Source organism: Dromiciops gliroides, chromosome 3 (genome assembly GCF_019393635.1).
Source record: "Dromiciops gliroides isolate mDroGli1 chromosome 3, mDroGli1.pri, whole genome shotgun sequence".
Lineage (NCBI taxonomy): Eukaryota > Metazoa > Chordata > Mammalia > Microbiotheria > Microbiotheriidae > Dromiciops > Dromiciops gliroides.
Window position 1 is genome coordinate 20,454,615 of NC_057863.1, and position 21,766 is coordinate 20,476,380.

General features: G+C 40.5%; 1 protein-coding gene across 4 annotated transcripts in view; it reads left to right on the forward strand.

The window, feature by feature from the left end:
- The window catches only part of LOC122749242 (schwannomin-interacting protein 1), an 830,285-nt gene that overhangs the window by 729,024 nt on the left and 79,495 nt on the right, over positions 1-21,766 (forward strand). The window lies entirely within an intron of this gene.

A 21,766-nucleotide genomic window follows, 5' to 3' on the forward strand; every position in this document is an offset into this window, starting at 1 on the left:
TTCTCCCTCTCCACAATGTACTCTGCAATCTAGGGATACTCCTTTTCAGAGGTCTTTTCAGAGTACCTCCTACCTGGGCAGCTAGGTGGCGCTGCAGTGGATAGTGTGCTGAGCCTGAAATCAAGTTCAAATCCCACCTCAGACACTAGCTGTGTGACCCTGAGGAACTTCGCCCAATTGGCCTCAGTTTTCTTATCTGGAAGACTGAGCTAAAGAAGGAAATGGAGCTAGAAAACTCCAAATGGAGTCATAGAGAGTAGGACATGACTAAAAAAACCACTGAACCATCTCCAACCTGGAATGTCCTCCCCCTTCACCTTTGCCTCCTGCCTTCCCTCAAGTCCCAACTAAAATCCCACCTTCTACAGAAAGGCTTTCATGATCCCCCTTAATTTGAGTGCTTTTCTGTACTTGATTATCCCAAATGCATCTTTTTTCAGAGCTGTTTGCCTATTGTCTCCCCGACTGGATGGTAAATTCAGATCAGGGACTACCTTCTGCCTTTTGCCTTCTTTTGTATTCCCAGCACTTGGCACAGTCCCTGGCACAGAGAAGGTGATGAATAAATTCTTGACCACTGCTATTCATGGGTTTAATGTATACATGTGTATGTGTGTATATGTATATTTAAGATATGTATATATATGTATATGTAAGATTAAAAAATTTAATCTTAATTACTGGATGGCTGAAGGACTGAACCATAGCATACGGTTTCCAAATTACATTCCTGATTTTTAATTAAAGCCAAAAAAATTGCTTACTTCACTTTTGCCTTTTAATGCCCAGATTAGCTCAGTGACTGGCACATGGTAAGCATTTAATAAATGTATATTAATTGAGTCTTTATTATTGAGGCTGTTATCTTGGTTATTGGATCCAGAAAGGATTTTTTTGAATGTGGCCCAGGGACAGGGGTCTGGGTAGATAACGCTAGAGAATCCCTCCAAGTGTTCACATGAATTCCAAGGGAAAGATGCTGAATGTTTTTGCAATAGGATTTTTCTGTAGAGGTCAATGGGCCAAAGCAAATGAAACTAGAAGAATAATATGAATAAAAGAGAAAGGAATGTGACTTTCATTTTTTATGTCCTTGTTACATATTTTATGTTTTTGTTTACATCTGGCAGTAGCTTTCACAGGAATGCCACACTTTGGTTAGACCCTGGGTGATTGGCCCAGATATGGGAAATCTTTACACCTCAGATCATTATCTGTATTATTCTCCTTCCTGATCATACATGTCCAATAGCCCAATCATTTTAAGTCCAGGTTGCTCTATTGCTGGTCATTTGTAAATTATCTTAATCCTTCCTCGACAGGATTCATTTCACTAGTTGTTGCTGGGTTTTTTCCCCTCTCATTAAGTAAAATTATTTTTCTCTTCCAGAACTCCAATGCCAAAGAATTACAGTCTTTTTCCATCTAAATTTTTAGGGAATGGCTACAGTTCATGAAGTGAATCTCGTTCTGATTTCTTTCATCCTTTTCTTCTCTCCCTTCTTCCTTTCCAAAGGAGGGAGGGGGGAGAGAAATTAACTATTCATGCAAACAAGGTAATTGATGGAAGCTGATTGCAGTGGAGGAAGGTAATTTAGTTTATCATCAGATTTCAGTTTCAAGCTTTTAGCTGATGATGGGAATTTTCAAAATAATGAAAAACATCTTAACCATGTCATTTGTAAATAAAGAAATAATTGAGAGCATCAAAAACCCGGTGAACTACTCAATTTCTGTCTGATTTTTTTCTTATTTGCGTGAAGGGCATATCACAAGGTTGTTGTGGGGAAAAGCATTTTGGAAACCTGAAAACAAGATGAATGGAAGTTAGAAGCCAGTATTATTGTTCCTCTTGGTTTTAGAAAGGTTTAAACTATTAGGAGAATTTTATTTATTATACAGAAATTGGAGGAATGTAGAAATGTGTCACCAAAAAGAAAAGAAGATTGAAGCTTGAAGCCATAGCCTGATTTGATTATTTTGGTCTTTTAATTGTTTTTTCCTTCCTTCTTTCCTCCTTCCATTTTCCCTTCTTCCTTCTCTTCTTCCCTCCCTCTCTCTTTCCATCTTTCCTTTCCTTCTTTTTGTTTCTTTCTTCCCAGTTTTATTATGTAGAGCCCCCTCTGGGATTATTCCCCCACCCAACCCCCACTTATCTCTCAAAGGCTGTTAATCTAAAAATAAAGTAATTTTTTAAAAAAGATGTCATCAAATGAAAAGGAGCTTCAAAAGTACCCCATCAGAAACTCAGAGTACACTCTTCTGAAAATGAGTACAGTGTCAGCACATAGATTGGGCACATACATAGAATCCAATTGTTGATAATCACATCTCCCGTGGGACAGGGCTCCGGTATCCTTTCTCATCTCTTGATGTGCTCATTCTGCTCTCTGTCTCACCCTCCCTTCAGGGTCTCTTCAGGGTAGGGTGATTAGCAGGCCACCCTCTGGCTTCTCCTCTCCATAGATCAGTTCTTGACTTCCATGGCTAGCTCAGCTCTCAGAGTTCTTCCACTGGGCCCCCTGCTGGCTCCCCGCTGGGCATAGTCTCCAACTGGGAGAGTAACTCCCATTCGAGATTCCATGGACAATGAGAGTGAGGAGAGAGAATTGCTCCCCCCCCCATACTGACCCAAGCTCCCACCTCAATAGGCCCTGAGCAATTCTCTCCCAAGAGTGGGATTATTCTTCCATAGCTGGCTCTCTTCCAAGCTGCCAGAGCTCACAGTCCTCTCTCTTGCCTTGACTTACTCCCTAGAGAATGTGTCTTGAATTTTAAAGGACCCACAAGGTCTTGGCTGAGCCTTCCACCAGTCAATGACCAGTAGCCTTCTATTAACATAAGTTTTTATTCAAGACTTTTTTCATGCTTTGCAAAGGGTAACAAATTTTGTTCCCACTTTAACACCTAGGGGTTATTTCTGTTACCTGCCCTTTATGTTCTATAATTTCATCCGCTGAGTTGGAGGGAGGGATCAGGGAAAATCTGATAAATTTCTCCTGCTCTCCAATACTATTGATATCTATTGCCTTTCTATCGAAATCATTTCTGGGAATACACCTCCCTGACTCTGGAATGATCACTCTCTGGTGACAAAGAAAAACAATGAAGCAAATTCACTAGTGGCCCCTGCCAATGTATGCAGCATCTTATTCTGACTGTTCACCATTGTCCTTCAGTGGTGAAGGGGATAGGTTCAGAAGATCACAGATCAAAGGGTTGATGCCATTGAAAGCAGAGCCTTCATTTTATAGATGAGGGAAATAAAATGAATTATCTGTTTCTTGGGACCTTCATTGGTTTTTTGAATACTAAGAGTTCAACTTATGGTGGCAGCTAAGTGGCACAGTGGATAGAGCACCGGCCCTGGATTCAGGAGGACCTGAATTCAAATCCAGCCTCAGACACTTGACACTCACTAGCTGTGTGATCCTGGGCAAGTCACTTAACCCTCATTGCCTGAGAGAGAGAGAGAGAGAGAGAGAGAGAGAGAGCGCTCAACTTCCTTTTAGTGATTATTTCATTCATTTCCATTGCTGTTGTTAATTGTGTATATTGGTCTTCAGGGTGTGCCTATTTCTTTCTGCATCAATTCCTACAACTCCTTCTATTTCTCATGTGTCCTCATATGCATTTGTTTTTTGCTGTATGATGTCATTCCATTACATGCATACCATAGTTTGGCTTTTTAAGCCATTCTTCTTTTATCATTTCTCAGAGCTGTTTATTTTGCTCCTGAAAAAAATCCCACAAGTTGCATTTAGCTCCCAATTGAAACAGGAGCAGATTAGTGTCATTCATGTCAAACAGAGGCATTTTCTATTTCCTTGAAAGTATTTCTGTGCATAGAAGTAAGTCTGTGCTTGTTTTTCCACTGTTTGGAGAGCTGACATGACCTTTCAGGTGTACTTGGGGGAATTATAGCCTCTAGGCAAAGAAAGAATCCCAACTCATGGGCAGTAATGCATGCCAGAGAGAGAAGCAGCACCTTCTGAAATAGGGATTATGTAGCTACCTCTTTCTACCAGGCATCTACATGCTGGCACTAGTCACATGAAGTATCTGTGGATATGATGTCACCCAACAAACATGGGGGAATAGTGCTACAAATAATCAATACTGATTCAATAGAAGAACCCTATGAGATGGGAGCCCTAGTACCCAAATTCTGATGGGGTTGACTAAAATAACATGGTGACCAAGTTACGAGAACATTAGTGGCTGGTTCATTGGGAGACATCACCTTTAGAATCCAAAGACAACAGTATAACACAATCTCCATTTTCTTTAAGAGTTACAGTAAGTTAAATCTCTTATAAGAATTATTTTTATTGTTCAGAAATCAGAGTAACTTAGAAATGAGAAATAATCGACCCACAAATGTTCATCGAGCACACACCATGTACCAGGCATTGAGCTAGGTGCTGGGAATACAAAGACAAGAGTAAAACAGTTCCTCACCTCAAGGAACTTACAGTCAACTAGGGGAAGAAAGCAGTAACATTTTTTGGGTATATACAAAATAGATTTCTAAATGGCAACAAAGAGAGGTGACTAACAAGGGGAGAGACCAGGAAGGACTTTATGTAAAAAGTGATGCTTGTGCTGAGTTATAAAGGAATACAGGGATTTGGCAAGATGGAAGTGAAGGAGAGAGGGCATTCTAGCAAGAGGCACAGCCAGAGTGAAGGCACAAAATCAAGGGATGGAGCATCCTGTGTCTAGCTGCCCGTGCCTAGAGTGTTCTCTCTCTTCATCATTGGTCCTCTTTGAAAAAGGACTAACAACAAGGTGAGTCAATAGACTACAAAGGGGAGAAAGAAGCCACAGCCTGAATAGTTGGGTTGTTTTCATTCATTGTTTTTAAAAGCTATTTAGTATTTTCCGTTTCCAATCCAATTAGGGTTTATTAAGGCCTTGTTAATGCACCAGGCACTGTGTTAAGCACTAGGACTACAAAGACAAAATAAAAAAATATCCCCAAGCTTCAAAGGACCTTATATTCCACTGGAGTCAAACCAGCTTGTAAAGATAATAGTAAAAGGCAGGTCATTTAAGGAGAAAGGGGGCACTCACAATGCAGGGGGTCCAAGAAGCCTTTCCTTAGGAAATTGATGCATCATCTGAGTCTCGTAAGAAGCCAGGGATTCTGCCAGAAGCAGTGTGCGTCAGGAGAAAGTACTTTCCAGACATGGGGGGAAGACATGAAGGAGAGAGATTGTCAGATTTAGGAAATAGCTAATGATTTGGTCAGACTTTCTTCCAAAAAAGACAAACTTGCGGCAACAAAAACTCTCATTTGCTATTTTGATCTCTCTAGTCCTTATCTTCACAGTATGACAAATGTCATAACTAACTCACGTTATTCTTTCTGAAATCACAGAATTAGAGAATGTTAATGTGAGGAAAGACCATGGACATCCTATAGTCCAACTTCATAATTTTACAGAGAAGGAAACTGAGGCCTAGAGATATTTAGTGACTTACCCAAGGTGCTTTGTGATCTTTGGCAAAGTGATTGATCCGCAAGCTTTTATTCAGAGCTTCCTGTGTGTCAGACACTAGGCTAAGTATTCACTGGATTCATTGGACCTCAGTTTCCTCATTTGTATAAGGGGGGCGGGGTGCAGAGGCAACGCTATTCACTAAGGTTCCTTCCTTCCAAGCGCTATGAAATCTACTCATTTAAACAGTCTATGAAATCTACTCATTTAAACAATCTATGAAATCTACTCATTTAAACAGTCTATGAAATCTACTCATTTAAACAATCTATGAAATCTACTTATTTAAACAGTCTATGAAATCGACTTTCTTAAACAGTTAAAAAGAGGTAAAAGGGGATGACACAAAAATAATGACCTCAGAGCCTAGTTCAGTTGCATATGTCATTATTTTTTCATGAGATCATAGATTTATAACTGTAAGAGACCTTAGAGGTCAGGGAGTCCAACCTCTTCCTTTTACATGGGAGGGAACTGTGGCCCAGAGAGATTATATGACTGGTCACATGTCATCCTCCAATTCCTAGTTCGGGATGTGCTCTTGGACACCAAGAAAATGGAGTTGTTTAATAAACTTTTTCCTTTGTTTATTCATTCCTTTATTTGTTTGTCTACTTGTATGTGTATATATAGTTAGTGGTTAGTTAGCTGTGTCCAGACCAGTAATTTCTTTAACATTAAAATCTCCCCATTGAGGAAAGTCTCTCCATAGGTGCAAAGTCTGCACCTCTCCTACAGTGGACAGTTTTAAGTAGCCACCTGTGGCTCTGAGACATTGACATGTCCAGGGTCATACAGCCAGCTTCCATGTCAGAAGCATTACTTGACCCCTGCTTGTCCTGACTGAGGGGGCCTCCCAGTCCTCTGCCATAGCTACCTCAATTAGAAAGTTGAATGTATATAATTGGCAAAGAGAGAAAGCCCCAAGGGTTCTTAACTTTTCTGTATGTCCTGGATCTCTCTGGCCATCGGTCTGGTAAAGCCTGTGGACCCCTTCTCACAATCACTTTTAAATGCATAAAATACATACAACCTCAAAGGAAACCAATTATATTGAAATAAAGCTGCCATTTTCCCTCATCCAAGTTAATGGACCTCCTGAAATCTAACCATGGACCCCAGGTTAAGAACCTCTTCTGTAAAGCTTTGTTAATTTAGCGTCAATGATTGGTTTGACTTCAAAGAGGGGCAGCACAGCATGGTGACCAGAGACCTAGCCTTGCAGTGATGGCTTGGATACCATGCCTGTTGCTTCCCACATGCTAGTTGTGTGGCCATTGGTAAGGGACACTTCTCTAAACTTCTACTGCACCCCAGTGTTGGCAACCTGTATCAGTGAAAAGAGTTTCTACCCTGGGAGCTCCCAACACAGCTAAAAATCACAGGTTCAGAATTACCGAATAAACAAATTCCATCATATGTGTCTGTACAAAAATGTACAGCTGAGGTTTGTTACATTAAAATGTCCTGGAAAGCAAGTCAATTTTCAGGAAAACATACCCTTTTTATCTATGAATAGCAAGGCATAGTAAAAAATAAGATTGCTTGCATCTGCAGTCAGAGGACCTGGGTTCAAATCTTGGTTCTGCCATATATTATCTGTGGGATCTTTTCCAGGTCACATTACCTCTGTGAGCCTCAGTCTCCACATTTCTATATTAGAGGGAAAGACGTAGATTAAATATCCACTGAGCTTTTCCAGCTCCAGAGAAGTCAGTTGGTTTACCCTTCAATGTGGAAACTGATTGAAAACACTTATCCACTAGGGGGCACCTTTTTACAAGATGAAGGTCAATTGTTTCCCTTAAAAGTCTGCCTACCAAGTTTCATCTTCCATAAACTAATAAACCTTTTTTTCTAGTAAAGATAGATTGATAGATGGATAGATAGATAGATAGATAGATAGATAGATGGGTGGATGGATGGATAGATAGATGATAGATAGATGGGTGGATGGGTGGATAGATAGATGATAGATGGGTGGATGGATGGGTGGATAGATAGATGATAGATGGGTGGATGGATGGAGAGATAGATAGATGATGGATAGATGATAATAGATAGATAGATAATAGGTAGGTAAGATGGATGGATGGCTATCAGAATTTTATGCTACATGTCTTTGAATCGCTATACATACTTAAGTATTTATATACACACCTCTGTGTGTGTGTGTGTGTGTGTGTGTGTGTGCATGTTTGTGTGTACCCATGTTATCCAAAAGGAATAAGAATGGGGTGAACCTAGATCATGGTTGTCCATTACGATCACATTAAACATTTATTTTCATTCAGAACCTTCCTCATTTCCCTGGGCGTGTTTAAACTACTTTTAGTCTCTTCTGTTCCCTGGTTTGGGATTAATGCTTTGTGTTCAGAGCCACAGCCTAACAAACAGCCCCATGAAAAGGACTGTGCCTTAGAAGTTGACACAAATTTGGAACAGAAACATGCAAACTTTGCCCAAATTAGCCTTTGAATCCATCTCCATTTCCAACTCTGTGGGAATTTCAATCAGCTTTGGGCAGAATATAGGGTGTTGGGCTGGGAAGGGGCGGAGGTGGCTTCAGACCATAGCCAATCAATGAGGATTTGGGCATATGCTGTTGAGACAAAGTTTCTGATTAATGGCAGGGAGGGGAGGAGGGAATGGGGAGGGGGAAGAGATAGTGACGGGCCTGGGACACAATAGAGCTGTCCAAAGTATTGAGTTTCAGCCTATGTCTGAGGAAACCTAGAATTCCCCAGAGAATTTGTAGTGACTCCTGCCTTCTCCATCCTGTCTGTACTCCATCCCTCCAACCACCCCAGAGATGAAGGCTTTAAGTTATGAAAAAACACATAGAAGACTTCAAAGAATGGCTTCAAAGACTTAAAAGTCACTGGATCTCAGCAAAAGAGGGTCTCTGGGCACTAGTCCCAGTTGGGCCTGACATAAACAATAGTCTTTTTTTCAGTATTAAAGTAAGCATCTCAGCTGATGTTAGATTATAGGTTTCAAGCTGAAAATGACTTTGGAGGCCACTTAATCCTGCACACTTTGTTTGCAGATAAGGAAACTGAGACCCATAGAATTTAAGTGACTTGTCCAAGGTTAGACTGGTATTATGTGACATTCAGTATTTGAACCCAGGTCCTCAGACTCCAAAGGGAGCACTATGCTGTATCTCTAATGGCAGCTGGCATCCAGTAGCTTGTTCGATCTAATCAAAATAATTTTTTTTAAATAAATTTTAAGCAATTTCTCTTATTTTAGCATCACCTACATGCCACCTACAACCCTCCTCCCACAAACACATCTCAAGACAGATTTTCCATAAAATAATCCTGTCTCCATCGTAAAAATAAAGAAATTCAGGCTCACAGAGATGAAGTGATTTTACCAAGGTCACTTGGTTAGTAAGAACTTGAATCCAGCTCATTCTGGGGCCAGTATTTGTTCTCTGCTGCCATCAAACCTTGCTGCCTTGCAGTTAGCTAAGCTACCTCTCCATTATAAGTATAATGCAAGTGTAAATGAGCTAATGAGGAAGCTTACTGTGAATCCTGTTATTATGCAGATAAGAAAATTGAAGCCCAGAAAGCTCAGGGTGGTTTGTCCAGGGCCACACAGTTTGAAAGTGGGAGAATCTGAACTTGAAATCTTATGCGCGGTTTGCAAGTACATGAATGAATGACCCCGAGCATTTTGATGTTCAGGGAATCCAAGCTAGATGCGGTATAAGAACAAGATGAATAAAACTCTTCAGATTTGCAAAGTATGTTACTGCTCTTTTCTTATTTGATCTTCACCACAGCCCATAGAGACAAGTGAAGAACAAATAGGTTAAGTGACTTGCCCAGGGCCATACAGCTAATAAAAGGCTGGAAACATAATTTGAATTCAGGTCTTAGTGACACCAGGTCCAATGCTCTATCCACTGCACCACCTGGCTACTTTTGTCATGTCAGGCTAAAGTAGACTTTACTCCTCAACCTATGGAATATACTTCCAAGTATCTTGAAAGCTTTTGAATTCCTTGAGATGAGAATTTAGCCAACATTTAAGGAAAAGGATAGTGAAGTGTGAAAGGAAATCTTGAAATCAGGAGTGGTGGTAATGCTATTAATAGTATTATTTACTGTTTAATAATAATAGTTAGATTATTTATTATGAAGCATCTAGGTGGTGCAGTAGATAGAACATTGGACTTGGAGTCTGGAAAACTTGAGTTCAAATTCAGCCTTAGACATTTACTAGCTGGGTGACCATAGGCAAATCATTTGGCCTCTGCCTCATTTTCTTCATCAGTAGAATGGGGGTCATAATAACCCCTAAACCCCAAGGTTGCTGTGAGGATAAAGGGAATAATATCTGTAAAATGCTTTAAAAATCTTAAATTATTATCAATATTATTATTGATATTAATAAATTCCTTCTTGCATTTATGGAGTGTTCTTAGCTTTATCAAAGCACTTTCACACTTCCCTCCCTACTCTCCAGCCATCTTTTCCTTGCTAGCCATCTCACTATCCCAGAGGAGCTACTACCCTGAGTTATTTCCCCCTGCACCCCCTGCCCACTCAATCCTAACTGAGGACTGCCACTTTCCTACCATCTCCTTTTATCTAACTGCCTTTCCCCAGCACCTACCATTTACTCTCCAACCCTCCATCCTTCCACCTCCCACTCTTTCCCCCTTTTTATTTTTTATTTCCAGTTCCAAATGCTTTCCCTTTCTTCACCTATCTCTACCACCCATTGAGAAGGGTGAAGAAAAGAGAAGAAATACAATTTCCATTATATATGTGAAGTCATGAAAAACATTTCCCCATCAACCATCTTTGGGGGTGGGCAGGGAAATGAAGTAAAATTAGGAAGGGGGTGGGGAGTCTGCTTCAGTTTTCACTCAGAGCTCATCAGTTCTTTCTGTGGAGGAAGGATAAAGGATAACATTTTTCATCATGGGTCCTTTGGAATTTTCACATATTGTATTGATCAGAGCAGCTAAGCTTTCCACAGTTGATCATTGTTATATTGCTGTTAACTGTGTACAGTGTTATGGTTCCAGTTACCTAATTTCGCATCAGTTCATATAAGTCTCCCCAGGTTTTTCTGAAACCATCCCCCTTGTCTTTTCTTGCAGCACAAAGGTATTACATCACAGTCATATAAAAGTGCAACTTGTTCAACCATTCCTCAACTAATGGGTATGACCTCAATTTCCAATTATTTGCCACCACAGAAAGAGCTCCTATAAATATTTTTGTACACATGGATCGTTTTCATTTTCCTTTGGTCTCTTTGGAATATAGACCTAGTAGCAGTATAGCTGCCTCAAAGTATACAGTTTTATAGCACTTCAGGCATAGGTCTAAATTGTTCTCTATAATGGTTGAACCATTTCACAACTCCATCAATGATGCACTAGTGTCATTGCTTTTCCCCATACCCTCCAGCAATTTGTCATTTTCTTTTCCTGTCCCATTTCTCAATCTGATCAGTATGAGGTGATACCTAAGAGTTGTTTTAATTTTCATTTCTCCAATTACTAGTGATTTAGAGTATTTTTCTATGACTATTGATAACTTTGATTTCTTCTTCTGAAAACTGCCCATTGACCATTAATCCTTTCCTCTTGATTCTGGAATCATGAACCATGGTCAAATCAACTCTGCAATTGTTCAGGGATAGAGTGTATCAATGTACTCCCCTATGGACCCATGCATCATTCCTCTAACTTTCTGCACCAAAGATCTCCCTGGATACTACTTCTGCCAGAGTGTCATGTCCCCCATTAAAATGTAAGCTCTTTGAAGACAGAGATTGTCTTGGCTTTTATATTCCTATTCAATTTAGCACAGTACTTGGCACATAGTAGAACTTAATAAATCCTTTTATATTCATTCATCTATCCATCTATTTCTCATTTGTCCTCATGACAAATTTGTAAGTTGAGTGAGGTCATTCTTCTACCAGTTGACAAATGAAGAGACTGAGGCCTGAGGTTATTTCTTTAAAGTCATACAGTCAGTTTGCGACTGTGCTGGGACAAGATGTAGGACTTGATTCATGTAGTCAATGAAAAATATGGACTTATTTTTTTAAAACAATCCCAGAAACCCACTTTTCTGTTCACCAAGAAGAGCTCATAGAAGCTCATGAAGCAAGAGAGACTGTATGAAGTGGCCACTTCTTGAGTGGGCCTGATCTTCCTACTGAATCTCAATCATACACTCCAATGGTGGAGGCCGCAGGGGAGGTAGTGTTCACCTATGTTGTTCCATGCTTGTGCTTTTTATTAGCCTAAGAAACTAGTTGTTAAACTCTATACCCATGTACATTAGCAACTAGTACACAACTTGGGTCCTAGGTTAGGGATTTGCTCAAGGTTACACAGACATATTTCCAGAAGCAGAACTGGAACCCAGGGCCTGACTCCAAGGTCAGCTCTCCATCTTCTGACAAGGAAACCCTTTTATATTAAAACTGACCCTTCCAAAATCATGCTTAGTGGTATTACTGTGCAGCATGCAACTCCCCAGAAAAGCCCCCTCTCCTCTCTGCAGTCTGGGTCCATGCATTGCTGCATTCAATACAAGTAGCTCCTCTTCTACAGTAATATATATATATAAGGGGAAAAGCCCAGTGGAAAAGAGGGCTGGGTTTTAGAGGTAGGAGAGACCTTAGGTTCTCATCCCAGCTGTGACGTACACTGGCTGTGTGACTTGAGGAAGGTCACTTGACCTCTCAGTACCCTGGGGAAAATAGAAGAATAGTTGCTGATCTTGTGAGCAATGAATATTTCTCTCATATTTAATAACTAACTATTGTATTAGCACCAAGGTTTTTCCTCTTTTCCACTTCCTCATCCAGAAATCAACCAGTGTGAGAAATCTCTCTTAGAGATTTACTCAGGCTAAGATCTAATCAGCCAGTAAAAGAAAGTCTAAGTTTATGCTAAAGGATGTATTCCTGCTCATTATGTTTGCTCAGACAGGCCTGGTAAAAGGTGGATTCTCCCTATTAGGAAGACAGATGATATGGAAATTGATGTCTCTTTGACCAAGATTGGAGTGACCTAAGTCACATACCCCAAAACCTTCATCTTAATATAGCCCACATCCGTCTTTGTGTTAACCAATCCTAGTTGATTGCCACCCCCTCAGGAGTACTTCCTCTTTGAAGGGCATATAAACTGTGACCCCACTGCCATTAGGGGTCTTTGGTCTAAAAGAGATGGCCATGTCCCATCCTTTTATTAATAACCCACTGGCCTTATTAATAAAATGATTAAATTACCCAGAAACTATGTCTCTCAAACTTTTTTTTTTTAGTGAGGCAATTGGGGTTAAGGGTCACACAGCTAGTGTTAAGTATCTGAGGCCGGATTTGAACTCAGGTCCTCATGACTCCAGGGTCGGTGCTCTATCCACTGTGCCACCTAGCTGCCCCTTCTCAAACTTTTTAATTGTCTCAATCTGCAGTGATCAAGGATGATAGTGGTGATGATTGCAACAATAACATATGTGTTAATAAGTTATATATTAACATATTATAATGTTCTCATTTTGTTGTCATTCAGTCATTTCATTAGTGTTAGAATCTTCATGACCCCATATGGGGTCTTCTTGGCAAAGATACTGAAGTAGTTTGTCATTTCCTTCTCCAGTTCATTTTACAGATGAAGGAACTGAAGCAAACAAGGTTAAATGACTTGCCCAGGGTCACACAGCTAGTAAATGTCTGAGGCCAGATGTGAACTCAATTCTTCCTGACTCCAGGCCTGGTGCTTTATTCACTGTACTACCTATGCTTCCCTAATAATATGATATGTAATATCATAGAACATAATATAGACATCATTAATACTAGCATTTATATAACATTTTAAGCTTTGAAAGTGCTTTATAAATATTATTTCATTTTTTCCTCACATTCTATTATTACCCCCTATTTAACAGATAACTTAGGTAGTCAAAGAAGTGACATGATAGCTAATAAAGTATCTGAGGCTGGATTTGAACTCAGGCCTTTCCAACTCCAGATTTGTTGCTTTATCCACCATGCCACCTAGCTGCTTCATAAGAAAGAATTATATAGTGTGCCACCTGGCATTACATCATACCCAATTTCCTTCTCTTTACCATATACTGACTTTTTGCCTATGTAGACAGCTAGGTGAGCTCAGACACTTACTAGTTGTTGACTATGGGCAAGTTACTTAACCTCTGGGGACCTCAGTTTCCTCATTTGTAAAATGGGAATAATAATGAGTCCACCTTACAAGGCTGTTGTAACTATCAAATGAGATAACACATGTAAAATCCTTTGTAAACCTTAAAGTGCCATATACATGCTTGTTGTTATTGTTGTTATTCTCTCTTGCTCCTGTCAAAACAGGAAGGGATCTGAGGGAAGCCTTGTAAATTGTTGGGTGATTGAGTAATTATGCTTTAAAGTGAATGAGTTTTATTCTAAGTGAAGAAATCTGTTCTCAGCCTCTGCTTCCTTAGGGGTGGATGAGCTAGGGATGCCGATCTCCTGAGAATTGGTAGTTTGCCCCAGACAGAGTCTGAATTGTGGAATCATTTTTTTTTTCAACGAATTTCTATCATTAGCAAACAAATGGACAGAAGAGCTGAGCCCACCTCACCCAGCTTTAATTTCCTCATCTCTAAAATAACTAGATGATCCCCAAGGTCCCTCTCAGCTCCAATAATCAGTGACCTCCTGAGATACTGGGGATGAGTACACCTCATTGTGCTCACTTGGGAAACTGACCATAGAGGTAAGATTGGTTTGTTCCTTTCCAGAGTGAATGCCATGAAGGAAGATAGAAGATACCTCCCTTATCTCCTCCTCCCTGCTGGTCCCTGCACCTGGTCTGGCTGGTCTGGCTGTGGCGGTGACTGCTGGAAGCTCCCAGGATTCACCAGGGATAGACAAAAATTGTGGGAAAGTATCTTTTAGGACCCAAAGATGTCTCTGCCATCACCCAGAGACTCCTTCTAGGTCAAAGATGCTTTACCTGGATCCATGAACCTATTAAAAATATTTTTGAAGGGGCAGCTAGGTGGCACAGTGGATAAAGCACTGGCCTTGGATTCAGGAGTTCAAATCCAGCCTCAGACACTTGACACTGACTAACTGTGTGACCCTGGGCACGTCACTTAACCCTCATTGCCCTGAAAAAATTTTATATATATACACACACACACACACACACACACACACATATGTATATATGTATATTTATGAAACCATATTTTGATATATGGAGTACCTTTGTAATCCTAAGTATTTGATTTTATGCCTAGAGCCATTATTCTGAGAAGGGGTCCTCGGCTTCATCTCACTAAGAACCTGTCCACTGATATCCTTGGTCTTCCCTACTTTCCTTCTGCTCTTTCAGTCTTTTCTTTCAGCCAACAGAGATGTTCAGGTCCTCCCATCCTTAAAAAACAAAACAAAGCAAAACAAAAACACCTTCTACTCAACCCCTTTTCCCTCTAAAGCTGATGCCCTTTCTGCCTCTGACATTTGTCTCCACTCACTGCCATCCAGCTCCTCACACTGCTGATTCCTCACTCCTTTGAAATCTGGTGTCCATCACCACCACCTCACTGAAATAGCTCCCTTTGAGGTCACTAACTGCTTCGCTGTCACCAAATCTAATGACCTCAATTTTCCTGTTCTCATCCTCCCACACCTCAGACAATCCAGACTTGAGCACATGGATCAGTTGTGGTCTGCATTATCAGAAGAATACCCACATCAAGGAGTTGCTGGCTCCATTTGCCTAATGGGCTATCTTCCTTAGCCTGTTTCATCCAGCAATGATGCAATTATATTGTTGTTCACCACTACTCCATTCTTGAAACTGTCTTCTCCCTTCATTTCTGTAAGACTGTGCTCCTGTGAGAAATGGTTACACAAGTTGTGTTGCATGAATATAATGCAATATATTACTGAATTGTAAGAAGTGATGAACTTGAGGAATTCAGAGAAGCATAGGAAGACATAGGATCAGATGCAAAATCAATAACCAGGAGCAGGGAAAGAATACACACTGACTACAACAATGTAAATGGAAAGAACAATAACAACAACAACACAATTCTGACTGCTTCAGTAATTTTAATGACCAATCCTGATGCTGAAGAAGAGTGGGGAAAATATAGCCCATCCTTTCTTTGCCAAGGTGGGAGATCATATTGTCAGCCTCTGTTTTAGTGAAGATTTGTTTGCCAGAACTGGGGGGGGGGTCCACATTTTTTGTCACAAAGGTTCACTCATTGGGTAAATAAAGTAGGAAGGATATATTTGGAAGTGAAGGTTATGAAAAGGCAAGATAGCAATAAAAAGTATTTGATGAGAATTAGGCAAGTCATTTCCTTATCTTCTCCATCTGTGAAAGAAGATATTTGAACCAAACAATCTCCTTGGTCCCTCCCAGTTCTAAAATTCTATCCTCCCATTGCCTCAAAGGGAAAGTAATGAAAAAAATCACCCAAATCCTTGTTGAAGTTTGCTCCCCAACACACAAAGTAAAATTTCGTTGATATACTTCACTTAGTTAAAAATATCATCTAGTGTTATTTTGGGAAATATTTCTGGCTTAAATAATCTTTAAACATCTGGTTTCCCTTCAAAAGTTTTCTGCATTAGCAAGCCACAGGGTGAGCTAGTGCACAAAGTCCTTTTCGATGAATGACTATAAAAGGAAGGAAGTTTGAGATCTTTTTTAATCTTGTTTACACCTTGTGTGTTTTTTGACAAGATTGGGGCTACAGTGTTCAGAAATCTGTTCTCTCCCAAGCAGTTTCTGAGTCACCTCCACTATTCATAGAATAGCAAGTGTGAAGAGTGGGGGAACATTGGGGCTCAAGGCAATGACTCATGATAAATGTCTTTAAGAACTTATGTAATATACACAAGTGCCCTCCTCCTTCAGTGGGGGTTGGGTGGGGGGGGGCAGGGACCCTATTTGTGAGGCTCCTGGCCCTCTTTCCTCTTCTCTGAGGGAATGCTATATACAGGGCTTTTCTTTTGAAAAGGGAACTGACTGGGGCAGTGGAAAAAGCACTGACCCTGGATTCAGGAGGACCTGAGTTCAAATCCAGCCCCAGACCCTTGACACTTACTAGCTGTGTGACCCTGGACAAGTCACTTAACTCTCATTGCCCTGAAAAAAAAAGCTGACTGGGACATTTCCCATAGAACTGGGCAAGCATCTAGCCCTGGCCCCTTGTTAAAAGACATGCACAGCCTTCAACACAGGGGCCGAGGAACCATTCAGGAGAGTCTGAACACTGCATTTCCTTTAGCAAGAGGCCACACATGTCCCTGAAGGAGGGAGTTAGAGAACATGTCTTCCTCTTTGGGAAGTGCTACTGTCTAATTCCCCATACATTTTGTCAAAAAGAAGGGTTTGGTAGTGGGGGCAGTTTTGGGGACTGTGGTAACAATGCAAAAACCAAAAACAACAATAAAAATAATGATTTTTTAAAAAAAGATTTGAAAACACTTACATGCTACAGGACATGTTCATAGATCACAGGACTACAGATTTAGAAACAGATAGTCCCTCAGAGGCCCTAAGTCCTACCTGGTCATATTACTGATGAGAAAATTAAGTCCTAGGGAGATGGTGACTTGCTCAGAATAACACAGCTAATACATGTCTAAGGTAGGATTTGAATCCAGAACCTCCCAATGGCAAATTTAGTGCTCTATCCTGGTGTGGATAAAGTCATGGGGTTTATACTCTGCAGTGAACTGAGTTACCACTGGATAGATTTGATGGTGAAGACAGAAGGAGTTTGGAAATTATACCATATGTAACAATCATGGAATGGTTACTGCATTTAATTAATTCAAGACCTATTCCGGTGACTCGATATAGCATAAGAGTGATGTGAGATGTCACCAAGGTGATAGCAGCCAAACAGCAGCTCTGGTAGATCCTGCCCCTCTGAAGTCACTGAACACATGCAGGCTCAGAGCCAGACCATGTGTGTATGCCTTGATGTCTAAGGAACAGCCTCACGTGGATCAGTGAGGTTCATCACCATCAAGTGATGGCCTTTTTCAGCTATAGCACCTTGTGAAGACTGCTGGCATGTGGAGGGTCAGGGCCTGCAAGAACAATGGGAGAACCTGCATTAAGTGCTGAGTGCTGGGTCTGGAGCCCAAGGAACCCTGTGCAAATCTTCCCTCTGCTACTTACTGCCTCTGTGTGACCATTCAAAAGTCTCTTCATCTCTCTGGGGCTCAGTCTCTTCACCTGTAGAATGAGAGGTGGAGGCTACATGTCTTTTGAGGGCCCTTCTGATGACCCTGAGTAAATTCTTATAGACTTTAAGAGGGACTGTTCTTCTTTGAACTGCTGTTCTTAAGCACACTTAGAATTTCTTAGTCCAGAACCCAGATACTAAGGTATTCAGGTAGCAGAGAGACATGTTGTGGTTATGTGTAGTGTGAGTTGGCCATGGAGTCAGGAAGTGCCATGTTGGACCACTGACACCCCACTGGCTATATGACCCTGGGCCAGTCACATACCCTTTCTCCATGCTCTGTCTAGGAAGCTCTCCAAGACTAAAAATTACTGAGAAGGTGTCATTCATCATTGGTAGAAGGACCTTCCTCACCCAGGGATTCTCTGTATTCATGAAATGGCGGGTCTAGCCCCATCAAAGCAGAAAGGGACAACAGACCACCATTTATTATTTAGTCTGCTATGGTAGTTAGTCTGAGAAAGATGGGATTGGGTAAGTGTCTCTTTTCTCTAACTAATGTATTTCTTTCAAGTTCATTGAAGGCAGGTACTGTGAATGAATGAATGAATGAATGAATGAATGAATGAATGAGAATGTTTTAAGCACTAAGGATATATTTTTTTAAATCCATGCTCTCATTTGGAATTATGCCCAAAGGGCTATAAAGCTGTGTATACCTTTGACCCAGCAATACCACTTTTGGGTCTTTTTCCCAAAGAGATCATGGGAAAGGGAAAAGGAACCACATGTACAAAAATATTTGTAGCTGCTCTTTTTGTGGTGGCAAGGAATTGGAAGTTAAGGAGATGCCCTTCAATTGAGGAATGGCTGGACAAGTTGTGGTATATGAATGTAATAGAATACTATTGTGCTGTAAGAAACGATGAGCAGGAGGAGTTCAGAGAAACCTGGAGGGTCTTGCGTGGGCTGATGATGAGTGGGATGAGCAGAACCAGGAGAACATTGTGCACAGTATCATCAACATTGAGTGTTGATCAACTGTGATAGACTAGATTCTTCTCACCAATCCAATGGTACAAGAAAGTTCCAAAGGACTCATGATGGAAAAGGCTCTCTAAATCCAGGAAAAAAAAAGGGAACTGTGGAATATGGACGCTGATTGGACCATATTATTTCTTTTGTTTTTGGTGCTGTTGTTTTTCTTTTTTTGAGGTTTTTCCTTCTTGCTCTGATTCTTCTTGTATAACATGACTAATGCAGAAATATGTTTAATGTTATTATATATATACATATGTATGTATGTGTGTATGTGTATGTGTATATGTATGTATGTATGTGTATATGTGTGTATGTGTGTGTATATATATACATATATATATATATAAAACCTATATCAGATTACCTGCTGTCTAAGGGAGGGGGGGAGAAAATTTTGAAATTGGAAATCTTATCTAAACAAAGGTTGAAAACTTAAACAAACAAACAAACAAATAAATAAATAAATAAAATCCATGCTCCCAAGGACTTCACACTCTAATGGCAGAGATAACACAGACAAATGTGTACATTTGTATGTAAAACACACCCGTGTTGATATATATATATACATATACATGTTCATTGTGTACACATGTATGTGTACAAATATGTATTTATAAGATGTATTGTACATCTGTGTTATATGTACAAATGTGTGTATATACGTTATGTGTATATAAATATACATACAAAGGGGGGGTAGAGGGAGAGTTTTGCTAGTAAATCCGATGAGAAAGTCACAGTGGTCCTCAGGGTTCAGTGACTAATCAGTGGGTGATACATCTTCATTATTGTCACTTCTGCTGATAAGAGCCTATCGGCTGAGCCATCTGACAGTGCCAAGGACTTTGGTAATGAGGACTTTCTTTTCCTGGCCTTCAGTAGCTGTGGCTGATGTGGAAGGTTCCCAGAGGGCAGGGGCTGCCTTTGGTCTCTTCATATCCCCAGCACTTTGCACAGTGTCCAGCACATAATAGGTGCTTAATAAATGCTGGTTGGTCACTTGACTGAAGGCAGGGAGCCCAACCCACATCTTTGAAAGAGTTGCTTCCCAGGACTAGCGGCTGTAGGGGCTCGGCAGAAGCGAGTGGGGGTAGGAAAGGTCTCTTGGATTTAGGTCCCTATTGAGGGCAGTTGGTATTGGTGAATGCAGATATGGCTAGTCCATTCCCCATACATATCTTCTACACCTGAATTTCATTTATATTTCCCCTACAAATGGCCCAGTGGCCTAACATTTGGGGACTGTATCGGTGATTTTATCTATCTAGGGAATTCCCTGTGAGTTAAATTCCCTCCAGGAATGGGAGTTGCACCTGCTCTGTACTGTATAGTCTTGGAGAGTTGTCTGGGGTACCTAGAGGTTATGTGACTTGTCCAAAGTCACACAGCCAGTACGTCTTGGTGGGGAATCTTGAACCCAGGACTTCCTGGGGACTCTGGGGTTAACATCAATCCACTGTGCCATGGCTGCAATTGCATCATTCCCTGACCACAATGGGAACCTAATCAATGTTTGTGGAATGGAATAAAAATCTCGGTTCTTCTTGTTTTCCACTCACCACTCATTGACATTCACCTTTTTGACTCTGATACCTTGTTTTCTCTGTGCCCTCTTAAAATGGGCAGGATTAAAAGGCAGAAAGAGACAGATGTGGTAGTGGAGAAAGATGGGCTGAGAATGCCTGTGGGATCTTTTTTTTGGAGGGGGGAGATTTTCTGGGCAGGGGATGCTCGGCATGTCTTGTAAGAAGAGAATTTCTTCCTCTTCCAGGCTCATTTTAAGACTTCTTCACTAACCAGCCAGCAATGGTGGTGAGCCATGACCAAACTCAGGTGGAATGTTAAAAATTAGAATGGAGACACAGTGCACAATAAACAAACAAATAATAAATAAAATAATAACAAATAAATAAGAAAATGAATGAATGAAGGTTTACACATTTATTTGCATTCCATTGCACTTTTGGGGGGTACATCTGGGTCTCCATTTCCACCTGAGTTTCAATATTTTGGGCTGTGAATTTCTATTTTCTTTCAGGGAAACTTAGAAAATTGCTTTAAAATTAAAAACACATTAACCAAAATTCCTAGCGTGAGTTCATAACAATCTGTCAGATTGTTCTTGATATGGAGACTTGTCAAACATGCTGATTTTATTTAGGAGGGCTTTGTCTTCCTTCACTAGCAGCTAACTGGGGAAGACATGGCTTTTTCCAATCCTTTGGTTTCTATTGATTGTGAGATAGGTCAATGGATACTTTTGTTCAGTAACACAACTTATGGACAATATCCTTTTTGAAGAATGGGGGTGGGGGAGTAGTCTTTTAATCAATCAGTGTACAAATACTGAGTACCCATAAGTCAACACTATAAATAAAGCTCTTTGGTGCTGTGAGAAAATTGAAGAATTTTCTATTTAATATATTTTCATTTTTCAAGAGAAAATATCACCTAATTTGGTCCTTTTCTCTCAGAAGATTTTGGGTCTAGTTGTTTCCTACGTCCAAAAAAAAGGGATTAAAATGTTTTAGAAATTGACTCTGCGGGGGTGGGGGGGTGGGGGGTGGAGTCAGGTATAGTGTATATTTGCACAAATGTATTGTAGAAATACAGAAACTTGTGTTATCTTTGATGGCTGCCTGGGTTGTTATATTGCATGTTTTGCCATGGTAATAAGTCCAGTAGGGCAGGGCAGGGGAGGGACTTCCTATCTTTACTAATTATTCTTTTTAACTAGATGCCAAGCCCTATTGTTTATAGCTATGGAAAGATGGCAAATGTCATCCGTTCCCTCAAAATTCAGTGCCCTGGGGGAAAGCCCAGGTAACTCTGCCTTAGTTACTGGCTCCCATTGTTGAGCCTTTCTTTTATTATAAAGTTTTAGGTATAATTGTTATCTGTTTCAAGGTCCGGAGAAACACAGTTTCTCATGTGGCATTTTCCAGTTTCCAATTAAGCAAACATAGATGTAAAAAGCAGGAGTCCCCCAAAGCTTGAGTT